This window comes from Lynx rufus, unplaced genomic scaffold, assembly GCF_022079265.1.
Source record: "Lynx rufus isolate CCGP_SWC_20201006 ecotype Redwood Valley unplaced genomic scaffold, mLynRuf1.p SCAF_6, whole genome shotgun sequence".
Taxonomy (NCBI): Eukaryota; Metazoa; Chordata; class Mammalia; order Carnivora; family Felidae; genus Lynx; species Lynx rufus.
Genome location: NW_025814878.1, coordinates 26,618,575 through 26,635,286, shown reverse-complemented (window position 1 = coordinate 26,635,286; position 16,712 = coordinate 26,618,575). Strand labels below are relative to the sequence as shown.

Sequence of the window (16,712 nt, the reverse complement as noted above, 5' to 3'; positions counted from 1 at the left end):
CCCAAGGAGGAAGGTTCTGTTATTATTCCCACTTTACACAAAAGGCACAGAGAAGATAAATCATTTGCCTGAGGGTCACTAACAGTTAAGTAGTAATCTAGGACTGTGAGCCAGGTCAGTTGACTGATTCCAGAACTGGAGATCTTAACTTCTATACCACCCTCTCCTCCCACTGCCCCCCTTCTTTTTCTACCCCCCCCACTCCCTGCCCAGAGAACAACTTGCTTCCCCTCAGTGCACTTGCCTGCCTGCCTTCTTGGCATTACATACTTCTATCATATGTCCTATGTTGTTTGTAGGCAGTTTTATATATGTCTATCTCTTTATTAGACTCTGAGCTTCTTCAGGACTTACACTTTTTTTCTTTTCCTCCTTACCGTATTCTCTTCACATGGATATATGGTAGGATCTATAGCAAGTCCTTAGTGTTTGTTGACATGTTTCTCTTCCGTAGTACAGAAAGGCCTTCTATGTATTCTAGTCTTAATATTTGGCTTAACAACGATGTTTTCTGGTTGTCACCTAAAAACAGATATATAAATAAGAAGTTTCCTTCTATTTCTTGTTTTACCATGTAGGCTCCCAGGATGACATCATTTAACTGGTGTTTTTTTCTGGATAACTGGATAACTATGATGGAAAAAACAACAGAAGAAGCAGATTTTGACTGACATTTTGATGCAATTGATGTTATGAGTAAAGAAGTGCTCATTTTCCAAAACCTGAGGGTTCAGAGTAAGTATGTGAAATAAAGTAGAATTCTAAGGGAATGTTTTTCACATGTTTTTGCTTCCTTTGCAGTAGTAGATAGACTCTTGAATGATCAGTTCTATACTAGGAGGGGCTGTGTTTAAATTAATGAAAGAAAAGTTGTTTATGTATTTTTGCTTCTCAGGCAGGGACCTCTGGTCCATTATTAAAATGGCCAGCATTTTATTTTTTTCTCTTTTTCAACGTTTTTTAAATTTTTTTAATTTTTTTTTTATTTTTGGGACAGAGAGAGACAGAGCATGAACGGGGGAGGGGCAGAGAGAGAGGGAGACACAGAATCGGAAACAGGCTCCAGGCTCCGAGCCATCAGCCCAGAGCCTGACGCGGGGCTCGAACTCACGGACCGCGAGATCGTGACCTGGCTGAAGTCGGACGCTTAACCGACTGCGCCACCCAGGAGCCCCTGGCCAGCATTTTAGTTAAAACTTCATCACATGTTGGCAACACAGATCTGGACCCTGAGCCCTTGACCAAAATATAATTTATGAATCTTTGCATGCTAATATGTGAATCACATTCATTTTTAAGCATCTATTATGGTAAAAAAACAAAAACAAAAAACCAAAAAAAAAAACCCCCAAACGGCTATTTTGAAGTTCCGTAGACAGAAACACCACCTCCCACCAGCTCTGACTCTGATTGGGTCTTGTAAGCTGGACTCACCCTGATAGATGCTTCACACTGGCAGCCCAGCCCCGTAAGAAGGCACTGTGTGTCCAGCAAGCACTAACTCTCCCGTGCAAGGCCATGGTGCTCAGAAGGTCATGCTACCCTACAAAAGTGAAAAATACAGTTAATCAACTTCAATCTCATGGACTCCTAAGGGGATGTTGCTATGGAAAGAGGAGTGTTGGTTCTAAGGTAGGGTATTTATTCCCTAACGTATCACGTGTCCATTTCAAAAGTAATTAATTTCAACAGAAATCTTTCCAAACAGTATTTTCTATATTTTTCTTTATGAACTAATAACCAAATGTCATTTGAGATTTTGTCCATCACTTACTATCGCCAGTATGAACATGTCTTAATGAGCTCTGTTGCAAGGCTTTGATGGTTCTGAGGTTTCTCGAATTGATCAGGGTTTGGGCTCTTGCACTAAATGGCCTTATATAAACTGATACAACTGATAAAATGTGAGGGTTTTTTTTTTCCTTTTAGCGTTTTCCCCATGTTCTCCTGTGTACTCACTCCTTTCTGTGAATAATGTCAGTGATTGCAGATCTGAGTTGCCTTGGACTTGACAACCATTTATGTCTACAGTAACAACCGATAAGTTGTGTGATGCATCACAACTCTGATGTGTGTACATTAACAGTGAATACAGTTGGCGTGAGGGCAAGCTGTGCCCTCCCAAGAATACTTTATCTGTCCCTTGGTGCCTTGATTTGGTTTGTCCTTTTTAGCTGCTCACAGCTGCTTTGTTTTTTTGGTTATTTTGTTTTTTCCTGGCTTGCAATTGTATTCAAAACATAAAACGCTGCCAAATAGATGAGTTTCTTAATAGACCAGGTGCTGAAGTAATGAGTTCATTTATTTTGTACTTGCACAATTATTCTCATCTGCCGCGTTCCAGAATTTGTATTTGGTAGTGGTAACTGGCCTCTGAAACCTTGGCCCGGCTACTTGCAAATCCTTTCTGGCACACTTAGCAGCTGTGTGACTTCAGGCAAGTTGCTCAACCTTTCTGTGTCAGTGGTGCCATATCTATGAAATAGAAGTTAATACGAGTACCTAACTCATGGGGCTCTTGTGGCCTACACGAAGCACCATTGCATGTTAGATTTTGTTAACATTGCTATCACAAACCTGGAACCGTGGATCCTCAGTGTTAAACTGGATCAACAAGGGTGGTCAGTATCCATGATCTGGCTGTAATGTCTCTGCCTGCAAAGATCTTTTCTAAATGTAATCAACCTTCACTTTGAAATATCAGGGGCACCATGACTCACTTTTCTTTTGGTGCTTACGGTACTGCCAACTGCAGTTATGGAGGAAAAAAATATCTCTATAGAGGGCAAGAACTGCAGTTTTGATTGCCGTGACCTAAAGCACCAGCACTCAATCAAAAACTAATTTGAAATTGAAAGCATATATATATATATATATATATGATAGCTTTTTCACTCAAAAAATATATATAAATGCATATAAAATAGCTTAATCATAAAATATATATAGAAATATATATGCGTGTGTATGTGTGTATATAAATATAAATAAATATAAATATAAATGTATATATATTACTTCTTGAGGAACACTCGCGATTAATGATACAGAGGAAAACTTGCCCTGGGAATGAGTAATGTTTACCGGGTAAACAAAGTTTTCAAAATGCTTTTTCAGCTCTGAAAATCAGTAGAAAAAACCAGTCACCTCAAAGAATGTGACTTCTCAGTAATAACAGCAGGACCTTCCTCTCATGTCCAGACCTTTCTCTGGGAAAGGGAAAATCAATACCCCGCAGGGGATTTTCCAGGTTGACTTTCTCCAATGTTCTTTGGCTCTGGCGATGCTTGTTGACAGCCCAGACGGAAAATGTTGAAACTCTTAGACGAGCGCCCTTCCAACTACATCAAGCTGAAGCCTGTGGAATATCTCTTTGATATAACCACTCTGTTTCACACTCTTCCAATTCTCTCAAGCTCAGAGGGGAGGACTGTGGATTTCATGTGGCCCACTTATCAGCGATGACCGGTCTGTCTGTGTCATTGGTGACAGATGATGGTACTTGAACAGTTCACATTCCATGAAAGTATTCACGGACTCAAATGTGTGTTATGGCGAAAGGAGAAACGTGGTGCACTGTAGGGTAGATGTTTTGTGTAGCTACTTCCAAAGACAAAATTCACCTCGGAGGGCACCTTGGAGGCGCAGTTAAGCAGGAGGAGGTGTGAGGTGAAGAAAGCACTGCGGTCTTGAGGGCAGGGAAGAAGTGGCCTCTGAATAAGGTACGGTGGGTGTGCCCCAAGTGTCTCGATGTACAAACATCCCCTACCCCCCCTCACTGCTCCTCTTCTCTGCTTTCCCTCCTCGGAGGGACACTCCCCTTCTGACCTCCCTCAGCCTCTCCTTGCTACCAGACAAACAAGCTAGATCGGACACTTCACACCACCTTGTGGCGACATCTAACAATCTTTTAAAAGAGTGTTCGTTTCTTTTGCTCAGACGTATTCCCAGAGCTTTCATGCAGCCAGTCCTTTTCTAATTAAACAAGTTTTATTTATTTAACCATATAGGATGACTGCAAATCTGTCTCATACCATTAAATATTGTCACGTACGCTATTTTGTACTTTTGCAGCACAGTGGTCGTTAAGGATGCTCTGTCACCATTTGTTTTTGTGTATTTTTGCTTTTGTGCCACTGATTAACAATCAACTCGGGGGCGCCTGGGTGACTCGGTTGGGCATAAGCGTCCTAGTCTGGATTTCAGCTCAGGTCATGATCCTGATCTCATGGCTTGTGAGTTTGAGCCACGGTGCAGAACCTACTTGGGGTTCTTTCTCTCCCTCTCTCTGCCCCTCCCCTGCTCACTCTCTCTTTCTCTCTCTCAAAATAAATAAACTTAAAAAAAAAAAACGATGAACTTGTATAATATAAACATTTCTTTCTGTTAAACATAAGGCAGAACTACCGTTGAACCAAAGAAGCAATAATTTTATGAAATAGTAATAATATAAAATTGTAACGTCAGGAAGAATGTAGAGAGAGAATCATATTCTGGGCTTACTGAGCTCTGCTTAGGGTTTCAAAACTTCATTCCTACACATCACCAGGAAGCACAGAGAAATTGGTTGCCCTCCTGTTTTCCTAAGCTAAGGCCTCCTCAAATAGTTTATAGCAGTAATAGGCCTGCTATGATTCACTTCTCTTCCAATAAAAGATACAAGTCATTGGTATATCCCAGACCCTCCTTTGTTCATAAAGATTCAGTAACTTGGAAGATGGATGGTGTGTCCTAGCTGAAGAATAAAGTCTCCATATAAAAGAACAGTTGAATTTGAAGAAGACTCATTACAGTGTTTGTATTGTTCAAATAAAAGAGATATGAACAAATAGCTAAAGGCATGGAGGTGTCCATGGATAAAAAGAAATGTCATATTCAAAGAAAATAGTAAAGAGAGACTTCTAGGTTTGGAAAGAAACTTCCAAATTCTGATTCATTAGCTGAGAAAACGAAGAGACATAACCAAGGTCACACATGGCGCTTTGGTGGCAGTGTGGGACAAGAGCCAAGTATCTCTAATCTCCAGTTCGTTGGCCCTTCTTGCAAGAGAGGAAGAGATTCAGGCCTTGTTGAAATAATGCTAATGAAGCTAAACAAGACAGTGCATTGTTCTAGGCTGTATGTAAGAAAGAGTTCTATGCAGAAGAAGAGGAGGATTTTATCATAACTGTAGGTACACCAAACCACCTTGTCCACATTTCTAGACGACTCCATGAATAAAGACACAAGTGCTACTTCTGGGTTTCTTGCCAATCACATTAGCAGATTTCAGCAGATTGTTAGACTAAAAGGTGATTAGGTAAGTTCTGAAACTGTTTCATGCTTGGGCTTGTACCAACTGCAGACGTAGCCCTCCAGTTTGCACAAGGAACCTCCGAAGCCAACTTAGAATGAGATTCTTGGTGGGTAACATCCTTCTTGGCATATCTTTAAAAAAAAAATATTTTATTTTATGTAATCTCTGCAACTTAATGCCGGGTTTGAACTCACAACCCGAGATCAAGAGCCACATGCTCTATAGACTGAGCCAGCCAGGTGCCCCCGTCTTGGCATATCTTATTTCCAAAAAAGCCAAGCTTCCATGTAACTGCTATCTGTTCTATTCTCAGTCATGGATTTCAATGAAAGTTCTGCTTATGTAACTAGAAAAACATCACATCTGATTTTTATCATGTGAAGCTAAGGAGAAGTTCCCTCCTATAAAGTTTCTTTCTCAGTAGAGCTAGGACACTCTTACTATTTTTTCATATGATGGTGGTCTTTGCACTTGAGGAGCAAGTGACAAGGAAGACAAGTGTTGCTAGAATCCAACATGCTTCCCCAGCATGCACCGTGCCATGATCTGTATCACTCATGTTGAGCACATCAGAGGCAAACATGTTGGGACATCTGTGGTTGTGTGATGTCAAAGAAAAATTTACTGCAGGCTTTGGCTTGACAAGCTTTGAAATATTTCCCAGTTTTTCGGAGATATTACAATACATTCCACATATAATGGATTTATTATTTTTTTTATGCCGCCGAAATGTGCTATATAGGAAAGACAACATGGGAAGTTGCCTATGTCTACAGGATTCTAGCTCCTGTATGTTTCAGTGCTCTACACATACAAGTTAGGACCTGGGCTGAGTAGGGAGAACAATTATCACTAACACATTACATTGCTGAGCTACCAATCTTTGTATAAAATGGGGTGTCTAGGCATTCAGACAACAAAGCTGAGGTCATACAAAATGGTGACTAAGGATGTGGCCTCACAGACACTGTTGCTGTTATGTAGAATGAGAATAGCTATGCTTTAGATTTGCTGTAAGTATTCAATTGTATAATACAAGTTGAGTACTACTCATTACTTGCGCAGATAGAGTGTTCTAAAACTGTTACCTATAATCAGCATGACATGATGCTAATACCCTGGATTGGAAGTGGGAACAAGACAATAATCTACACCTTGTTTGAATGATTGGGAATAGTAAAATATTTGAAGTCACTTGACCAATTGATTTTTTAAAGATTTGGAATAACACAGACTTATGCTTAACTTGCCTTTTTAAACAGTTCATTTCACATGGGGTGCCTAGCATAGTGCTTTGCATATAGTTTGGGGATAATAGATACTTGTAAAACAAATCAAGTTTTAAGGAATGAATAAATGCATTGTTATTTATCACACAGTATGCAATTTGTTCTTTCAAATCCCATGCAAAAACTGCATAGAGATTTATCTTTCACCTTCATTTGCCTGAGCACATATGAGAACTGTAGGAAGATACAAATACAAGACAATGAATAGTCTTACTTTTCTGGCCCTCATTTAAATAAATGTGTTCATTTTGAGTGACAATATGTTAGTCGTAATGATATATGTTTTATTGTAGAGTGCCTTACAGTTTTTAAAGCACATTCACATGAAATATTTCACTTAGACTTTCTGGGCAAAGAATGTGGAGATCATTGTCATTATTTTATAGAAAAGGAAAGATGTTCAGGCAGATTGACTTGTCTAAGGTCATACAATTAGTAAATGAAAGAGAGAGAGGAGTCTGCACAGGACTTTCTCAATCCATGTTCCATGTTTCTTGGATGGATGGATGGATGGATGGATGGAAAGATAGATGGATGCCTGCATGAACTAATGAATCAGTTACACATATTCTAAATTTACTGCTTTTTCTACTACACCAAAACAAAGAAACTAAAGAATTGTATCTTAATGCTTGTATCTATTCTTACTCTCATATCTTTTCTATTTATGGCAAAATTACCATATTTGAAAAAACAAGTTAATCTGTGCACAAATAATTACTGGCACCTACTAGGTATTAGGTACTGACAATATAGATGTAAGAAAAAAAGAATCTCTTTAAGAGTTCATATTCTATTTGCGAATTGGCGAGCCCAGACAAGAAACACTACGATAGAATAAATGTGATCTGTTCGGCTGATGCTTATTTATGGAGAAGATGAAATGGAATAATATGACAGAGACTAGAATATAGAACATTACAGGGAGGTTAATGTCTTTTCAGGGCTAAATGAAGAGGCTTTTCTCCTGAGGTAAATGGGAAGAGAGCAGTTGTGAAGATGTTGAGAGAGAACCTTACTTTTTCTTTCATTATTTTTATAAATGGTTTTAAGAAATCTATATTTATATGTCTCTCTATATATTTTTAAATATCAATTATAAGCAGTCTATTAATTTATAAAATCTTCCTACCTCTTTATTATTACTTACAAGCATTCTCTTTTAATTTTTTGTTTGTTTGTTTATTTATTTATTTATTTATTTTAGAGAGAGAGAGAATCCCAAGCAGGCTCTCCACTGTGAGCGTGGAGCCTGATGCAGGGCTCAAACTCATGAACAGTGAAATCATGACCTGAGCCGAAATCAAGAGTCAGATGTTTAATTAACTGAGCCACCCACGTGCCCCAGACTCTCTATTAATTTTCCAAGTTGTTGCTAATTCTCAGTACTTTTAAAGCTGCTTAAATTTTACAGAGAGATGGTTTATGCATATATTCTAAAATCATTTTTTGTCTGTCTGTTGCCTTAATTGGATTGATTCAAATTGGGGTAACTAAAATTTTTCTTTTATCTTTTCAAGAAATTTCATTTGTGTCAAAGGAGTCTGAAGGGAATATCGGTATCAAAAATTTATGACAAACTGGAGTAAGAGAAGACGATCACGAGGGCGGGAGCAAATGAACATTCCCTTTTTCCAGATTTTTAATTGGATCCTGGTTATTGATTTTTCCACAAATAATGTTTAGAGGAAATTCATGATTTAAGCAAAGCACAGTTTAAGAGATGTGGAATCTGTCACCATAACAAGACTAGACATACAGTAAACCTGAACTAGAACCCCAAGGAAAGTCTTGGAAAGAGCCCTGTAACTTTATAGTTTTTGAAGATAGTTGCAATAAAAATGTGCAGAACAAAACAAACTTAACATGGAATCAGGTCCTCTCCTGACAAGTCTGATGCATCTCTGTGGGTGCATCATGATGGCAGGTCAGGGGACAGAGTGATTGCCTGTTATGTGCTGTGGATTTTAGGCAGGGAAACACAGGAAGCTGTGAATTGTAAGAATGCAATTTTCAAACACACACACAATATAATGTTACCTAAATGTAATGTAATCAAAGTGGTAGAGTAAATAATTAAACTATGGTATTTCTGTGTTCAGGAGTAAATAAGTTAAATACATGTATGTAAATAATATACAAAAATAATTTAAAAAGTGAAAAACAGCATGGTGGGGGGGGGCTTGAAAATACAGGCATTTTTTCACTATATAGTTTAAGAAGTTTTTTCTTTTTGTTTCTTTTTTTATTAAGTTTTTAATTTTAATTCCAGTGTAGTTAACATGCAGTGTTATATTAGTTGCAGGTGCACGATATAGTGATTCAACAGTTCTATACATTACTCAGTACTCATCGTGATCAATGTACTCTTAACCCCTTCACCTATTTCACCCATCCCCCCGCCCACCCTCTGGTAACCATCAGTTTGCTCTCAACATTTAAAAGTCGGCTTCTTGGTTTGTTTCTCTATAGATATCTTTTTTTTTCCCTTGCTTATTTATTTTGTTTCTTAAATTCCACATGAGTGAGATCATATGGTATTTGTCTTTCTCTGACTGACTTATTTTGCTTAGATTACACTCTGTAGCCCTATCTATGCAATTGCAAATGGCACGATTGCATTCTTTCTAAAGGCTGAGTAATATATATATATATATATATATATTTGCACATTTGGACTCTTTCCATAATTTGGCTATTGTTGGTAAGTACTGCTATAAACATTGGGGTGTATATGCCCCTTCGAGTCAGCATTTCTGTATCCTTTGGATAAATACCTAGTAGTGCAATTGCTGGGTCATAGGGTAGTTGTATTTATAATTTTTTGAGGAACCTTCATATTGTTCTCCAGAGTGGCTGCACCAGTTTGCATCCAGGAGAACTACCAATTCTACTTCTATTGTACCAAGATAGATGGCATTCACTAGATTCGCACAAAGATAAATCTGGACATTTGGAGCTAGAGTGTCAGCATAATGTCATGCTTACTGTCACAATTAAAGGATATTAGTTTACATATAATATTTTTTAAAAAAGATCTCCCTGGGTTCGTGATTAGAATATATGGCTGCACAGATGTTTCCCAGCCGATACATAAGAATGTTGCTATTTTCTCCTTAATATCCTAATAGTAATTTCCAAAGGGCATAGTACTGGATTTAAATGGAACGTTGGTCAGGGAGCCTGGGTGGCTCAGGTGGGTTAAGCATCCGACTTTGGCTCAAGTCATGATCTTGCTGTTTGTGAGTTGGAGCCCTGCATCGGGCTCTGTGCTGATGGCTCAGAGCCTGGAGCCTGCTTCTGATTCTGTGTCTCCCCCTATCTCTGCCCCTCCCCTGCTCACGCTTTGTCTCTCAATAATAAATAAATGTTTAAAAAAAATAAAAAATATGTATATTAAATGGAGCATTGGTCATTTTTGGTTGGCAAGCGCCACCTCCTCATCAGAAATTTTAAGGCTTTCTGAAGACAATGACATTTATGAACTGGAAGGAAACCTGGCATGCTTAAAAATTGTGAAGAAAGTTAATCTATACCTTGTGGTAGAGTATTCTGATTTTCAGCTTATGATTACAAAACTAAATTTAGTTATCCAACCAATATCTAATATGCTAAGCCAATTTAATTGATAGTTTTCTCAGAAAATTAAATGAAGCAAAATGAGCTATTTTAAGGTAGGTAAATCTTACACCATAAAAGATAGCTGCTTTTCAAATAACGCCCATTGGATTTTCAATATAACCTATTAGAATTTTGTTTTTGTCCCTTTCTTGGGAGATGTTTTAAGTGAAACATAGAAACCAAAATCTACAATTTGGCTTCCTTTCCTCCAAGGCATTCTTATGCTCAATTCCCACTATTTTCAGTTTTATTCAGTTGTTCCAAGAACATACCTTTTCTCAAAAAGTAATTTTTTCTCCAACTTCAAAGGGAAAATTTAGGAAAGGTCAGAAAACGCAGACTCCCTAAAAGTGTACTTGGCCTACTTCTTCTCGGAACTTAAAAACAATTGGGTTTCTTTTTTTTTTTTTTTAATTTTTTCTTTCAACGTTTTTTTATTTATTTTTGGGACAGAGAGAGACAGAGCATGAACGGGGGAGGGGCAGAGAGAGAGGGAGACACAGAATCGGAAACAGGCTCCAGGCTCTGAGCCATCAGCCCAGAGCCTGACGCGGGGCTTGAACTCACAGACCGCGAGATCGTGACCTGGCTGAAGTCGGACGCTTAACCGACTGCGCCACCCAGGCGCCCCGACAATTGGGTTTCTTTAGTTCAGTCTCTCTACATAACAAAAACTATAGCAGAATTTGTTGCTGTAACTGTAAGCTTGACCAATGGCAGAGTATTAAGCTTAGAGTTCAGGACCATCAAATCACTTTTGTCCCTACTGGTAAGAACTTAAGTTCCTTTATAGTTGGTCCCTTTTTGTCACTGGTTCTCACAGTCAAGACTGGTCTTTATAACCACATACATTAGCCCAAAAGACTTCACTGCTTTCTTCAGGTTTTCTGTTTTAAAAAATCAGAAGCTTCGCAGTAGACGCATGTCTGACCAGCGTGTGCTGATCAGGTAGGATATGCAGAGATTACATTTACAATTTATTGTAGGGATGTGATATCATGATATAATGGTAGAATGTAGGAATGTGATACCATGTGATATGCGATATAATGAGTTACAAATAAATAAGAACAAATGATACTACAGAATTCCTAGAAAAGCGTGAGGTCAGGAATCAAGTGTAATTCACGGGGATGGGAAGTATTAAAATAAAATCTGTGGTGATTTCAACGTTCTAAGGAGTTGAGTAGGTGTTTGAATAGTAGTGACAAAATAAATCTCTATTCAGTTCCTTTCTACTAGGAAAGGCTGAAATGTCAAAGCCCCTGCTGTGTGATGACACCCAGAGTAGATAGTTCCTTGTTGAGTGGCACACATGAATGAGTCCTTCAGAGGTAAACGTAGTCTCAGAGATGAGTGAATGGTGGCAGATTAACTTGAAAGACATGAAAAGGTGATGGGCCAGAAAAATGGCGGAGCAGAGTGAGTTAGGAGAGGCCTTGAGCAAGGAACAGGCTGAGTAACACGACCAGGGAAGTAGCCTAAAGACTTAAGAACAAGGACGGGCAATAATTAATTTTGTGTTATTTGCATCCCATCACTGTAGAAAATCACTGCACCTCAACTTTGGTAAGATTTGAAACAAACAGAGCCACCAGTCTGGTGAACTCATCATTTTTAAGACTTAGCCCAAATGTTACCTCTCTTCATGACTTCACCTGACCCACCCATACCCCAAGAAGTCCATCAGAGAAAAGCAATTTCTTCTCACTCTATGTTCGTAGAGTACTCCATAAATAACTTCTAGAGCTTACCCACTGAATTATATCGTGCTGCTTTGAAAACGCGTCTCATCTATTAGACCATGGGCTATTTTAAGCGAGGGCCCCTTTCTGTTCATCCCTGTGACCCCCAAATATTAGTACCATCCTGGGCTTGGTGCCAATAACCGTTCAAAAAATTTGATTGAAATGAATCGGTCAAGCAGTTCTCTAAGGACAAATAAACTTTTCAAAAAGAAATAAAAGGTAAAAATGAGAAGCTTCAACAGCTGCTCGCTGATCACGTAGCTGGGTGAATAGAGAGATACCCAAATTTAATTGTATTATAGTAGCAATTAGTATGGACTTCAAATGTCCGGCAGGTCACTGTCCAGGACACGGCACTTTGTACACAGGGCCCTTATGGCCTTTGTATGACTGTATTACTGCTAATTATTTTCAAGTCTCCCGCAGAAGGTAAGCACCTCAGCCGGGACTTCCATGCATTCCTGTATACCACCCCTGAGGTTATAGCACCTGATGTACGTAGTATGGTTCTAAAAAAAAGTTTGAGAAAGAAAGAAGGGACAGGTTTAAAAGAGTGGGGGGGGGGGGAGAAAAAGACAAAGGGTAAAATTTTAAGAGTGTGGTATAAAGTTATGACAAAAGAATTTTTTTGCTGGGTTGGAGGTGTCTAGGCCAAGGAAGGCAGTCACACACACACAAGTTTCCAACTTGACTGCCACTGAGCCAAAAGAAAATCTGATTCCTCCCGGTCTCCTCCTCGCTGCTCAGGTGCCACATGCGTATCTGACTAACGTCAAAACAGAAAGCTGGACTCCTCGAACAAAAATGTGCTGGCAAGCCATCCGGTGACCTTTAAGAATCAATCACTGAAAATGGGCACTGGAGTGAGAGGAAATGATCCTCAGGTGGCCATCTCTCTTCTACATATGCTGGTTGGCAGAGTGGCAGGCAGAAAATTATAAGGAGCACATTTCTTGTTTTCAAACTGCCTGCCCAAACCTTTCAGTCTTTTCCATAGCTTTACTGCAAAAAATAACACTAGCCTTAAATTTAACAGGATGTGAACGCTCCGTCCACGTTTTGAGACAATTCCCCTCCTATGCCGCTGCGCAGCCTCCTGGCCTTTCCCTTCTCACCCAGTGTGATCTGCGTAAATTGTTTTAACAGCCGGATACCAAGAGCAAATATTGGCCTTTCTTCTTCCTGTGTCCCAGGATTTTGCCCTTATCCAAATGCAGCCCGGCAACCGGCCAGAGTCAGAAGGAATTGCCTAGGTCTTATTTATTAGCTCAGTGTGGATAAACACAGCTAATCAGCAGCCCTCACTCTTCCTTCCTTACTCGGACACTTTCTTTCCCTTTGCAAACCTGGGGTCCAGCTGCCTACCTGAAGCTACCCACTGGGGCTTCTTTTTAGAAGGCCATGCCCCGTGCGGTGTGAGACAGCAAATGCAATGCCTGCCCTGTAGAACATACAGCTTCTAGAATAAGATTACTCCTTTCGCACGTCTCCAAGTAGTACCCGTTCGCAAGCTTGACACATTGTTTGCTACTGAATAATTCGTAGAAATAGACACAGGAAACATGTTGTGTTTATTTCTTTGTTCCTCTTCTGTTTGTTTTTGGAATGAAAAGGAGGAGGGGAGGAGAGACAGTCGCTTCATGTTTTAGCACGCCTTCTTTTAAGTAAAAAAAAAATCTTTCAAAAAACTCAAAAATCAAACTATATTCGAACTTGGAATAGAGGTCGCCTTTCCTAAAAGATACGTTTCTAGCACACGCAGAGGTCAGTCAGAAGTAACGTTGAGCTGTTCTCTAAAGCAATGCTGTATTAGAATAATCCGGTTATAACATTTTTGTCACCAGCCTATAGGAAGCAATTGCCTCACTGAAGAAGTTTCTATAACGTTCCGAAGTGACGCTAATACTGTACATGAAATACGACTGGCGAAACGACCTTGTTTTCATTTTGAACAAACCTGCCCACTATGATACATACATGTAATAGTCACTGTACATCCAGCTGTGAATTAAATGTGAGGATATACATGCTTTGGAATAAAATGTGGGCTACATTACCATCGAAAACACTTTATTAGCCTTATTTCTCTTATTCATGTATCACATGGGAATAAATGTCAAAATCTCTTCATCTGTGTCCTCCCTGCGCTTCCTTCTTGGAAATTTGCTGTGAATGTATCTTCAGGGCCGTACAGCAGTTGAACTCAGGGAGTCTATTCCTGCGACCTTGAAGTCTACGGCAGCAGTAGGAAAGGCTTCTTTGCGACAGGTTGGTGTAAAACTACGTTTGTTGGCAGGACAGCTGGCATCACTCCGCTGGCTCCAAATTACAGAGTAGACATCCTTAATCAAGGAAGCTACTTTCTCCTGCAGAGTAGAGATTAGACTCAGCCTTGCCAAATACGGAGATCCAGACGGCTAAGTAAACCTATCTCTTGGGCTGCTTATGGAGTTAGAGGAAGTCCGTTCGGTTCTCTGAAGTCCCTCTATATGTCTTCTCCTTGTGGTCTCTTATCTATCACAATCACCCTGGGACTCTGTCAAGGCCAATTGGAGAACCTTGGTCGGGACACGATGAGCTACTGCTTTTCTACAGTTCTGAATTAGAGAGAAGAAAGTTTCTGACCTCTCCCGCCCTCTGAGTCAGAGAACTTTCCAGAATGCTAATAGTACTGGACAGGCCTTGCTCCTGGAGCAGCTAGTGCCACGACAGGAGAGTTCTGCAGTTTGTGGAAGCAGCACATTCTGTTCCTTTTCTTGATCAGCCAGCCAGAATAAATGAGAGCGGGGCTCCCCTCATGCCTACAGCTGCATTCCAGCATGGACTGGAGAGGTGCCCCTGACACACGGTGTTTTCTACTGGGAAACGTGCTAAAACTAACCAGAAGTTCCTCAAGTCCTGGCTGGGGAGGTATCACACAGTCAGCAGAGCTCACTTTTCCTCCCTCTGCACACTCTTCCTCGCTATCTCTGGAGCAAGTGACCTTTGGCATTCTGGAGGATTTATAATTGTTGTGTCTTAAACTTGTAACTCTCTAGTAATGACCAAATTGTGGACATTTCAGTGGGCAGAGCACTTTCCTATACTAATTCCAGGCATGAGCTACATACAGAAAGATTTTTTTGTGTGACTTTTTCTTCCACAGGCCCCATCTGGCATTTGCAGCCCAAGTCTGAGGAAATCTAATGCGCAAGTGAAACTTCCATCTGCCATCTATTAGGCTTCCTGTCTAATGTTGCCTCTTTGGGAAAAAGGCACCTGGTTTTCCAATAAGCCATCTGGGGAAAGAGGGTGAATGGGTCCGGTTCTCTGATGGCTCTGGGGCACCACGTCGCTGAGGCCCGCAGGCAGGAAGCCCACTCCTCGTGAGAACAACCCCCAAGCCCTCCCCGTGAATGTCAGCAAGGCCATGATGAGGCACTCCTCTACCTACTCCAGGCTACCTCCAAGCCCCAGCACAAGCATTTGACTTTGGATCCGCTCACCTAGCCCCACCCCCTCTAGCACTGGCTTTGGCCAGAGCGGACCTCCCACCCCAGCTCAGGCCTGGCCCTGGCGTCCTCAGCTGCTCACACAGGTTAGGCGTTCTCTCTTGTGTCCCACACAGACCTGCATTCCTGCCTTCCTGCTGACCGATGCACCTGTGCCCTGGAGTCCTGGCTCTCCACATCTCTACTGTGTCTCTGAAATCAAGGTTCTGTCTCTCAGAAGGCAAGGACGTTGGTTGGGCCAGGGCACAAAATAGTGGTGGCAGGTGGGACGGGAGAGAGCCAGATCCTGGGGTTGGAAGCATGGTCTGGGGACCGTGGGTACTTGTGTGTTCCCTGACCTCATGCAAGTCTCTGACCTGCTCTCAGGCTTGGTTTCTTCATCCCAAAAAGTAGATCGTACTAACACTGAAGGAATAATTAAATATTCTATTTGAAGTCTTTGAGACCGGGCTGGCAAGCACATGGAGCTTCTCATTAGGAGCTTTTTTTTTTATTGCCGTGACATCAACATACCTCCTGAAGAAATGAATCTCAGCATTTGCCATACCAAAAAGCTTTCAAATCAAATATGCCTGGGAAATGTTGTGAACTGAAGCTTACCCAAGGTCACATGAGGTGGAGCTGCCAAAACTACTTAACGGCTCTGCTTCCATTTTTCTGACCCACAAAATGGGACCAAGAATAGTCTCTTCCCCCTATTATATTGTAAATCACGCGCCATATATTAAACATTGAGAAAAATACTTGGCATATCACATGTCAAGGAGAACTTTTACAACTATTATGACTACAACTCTTTAATGATACTGAGAAGTCTTGCAATTAAAAAAAAAGAAACAAAAAACAACTTTCTAAGTTTCTGAACCATGTGTTTCCCAAACTTACCTGGCCATGCATCGCCTTTCTGGTGACCAGCGGAACACATGAGCTGAAGAACTGAATCCTTTAGAGGCGTGCTGTGTTCAATAAGAAGCTTCTGGAGATGTTATGTCTTAACTGAAAGAACTTCTTATGCTGTAGTCTTAGCCACTGAGCAATCCTTGACATGTATGGTTCATGCTCCAGGGGAAAACATTTGATAGTGAAGCATCAGTGAGTCTCAGAGTCCAGACTCAAGAGCATCCTAACAGAGGGCCAAGATTATGGGTCTGAGACTCAGATGGTACTGAGTCTAAATCCTCACTATTTACTATTCTTTTTTGGAAGAGAATTATTTAATCTCCCTAAGCTTCAATTTTCTCATCTACGAGATAGGAACCATTGGGGC

The 16,712-nt window shown here is 40.5% G+C and overlaps 1 long non-coding RNA gene across 1 annotated transcript in view; it reads left to right on the top strand.

The window, feature by feature from the left end:
- LOC124529262 (uncharacterized) overlaps positions 1-16,250 on the top strand; it is a 297,645-nt gene extending 281,395 nt beyond the window's left edge. Inside the window, exons 4-5 of the long non-coding RNA XR_006966295.1 lie at positions 579-735; positions 15,100-16,250. This is a non-coding gene — a long non-coding RNA (uncharacterized LOC124529262). The remainder of the gene's footprint in view (positions 1-578; positions 736-15,099) is intronic.
- Positions 16,251-16,712: the final 462 nt, after the last annotated feature.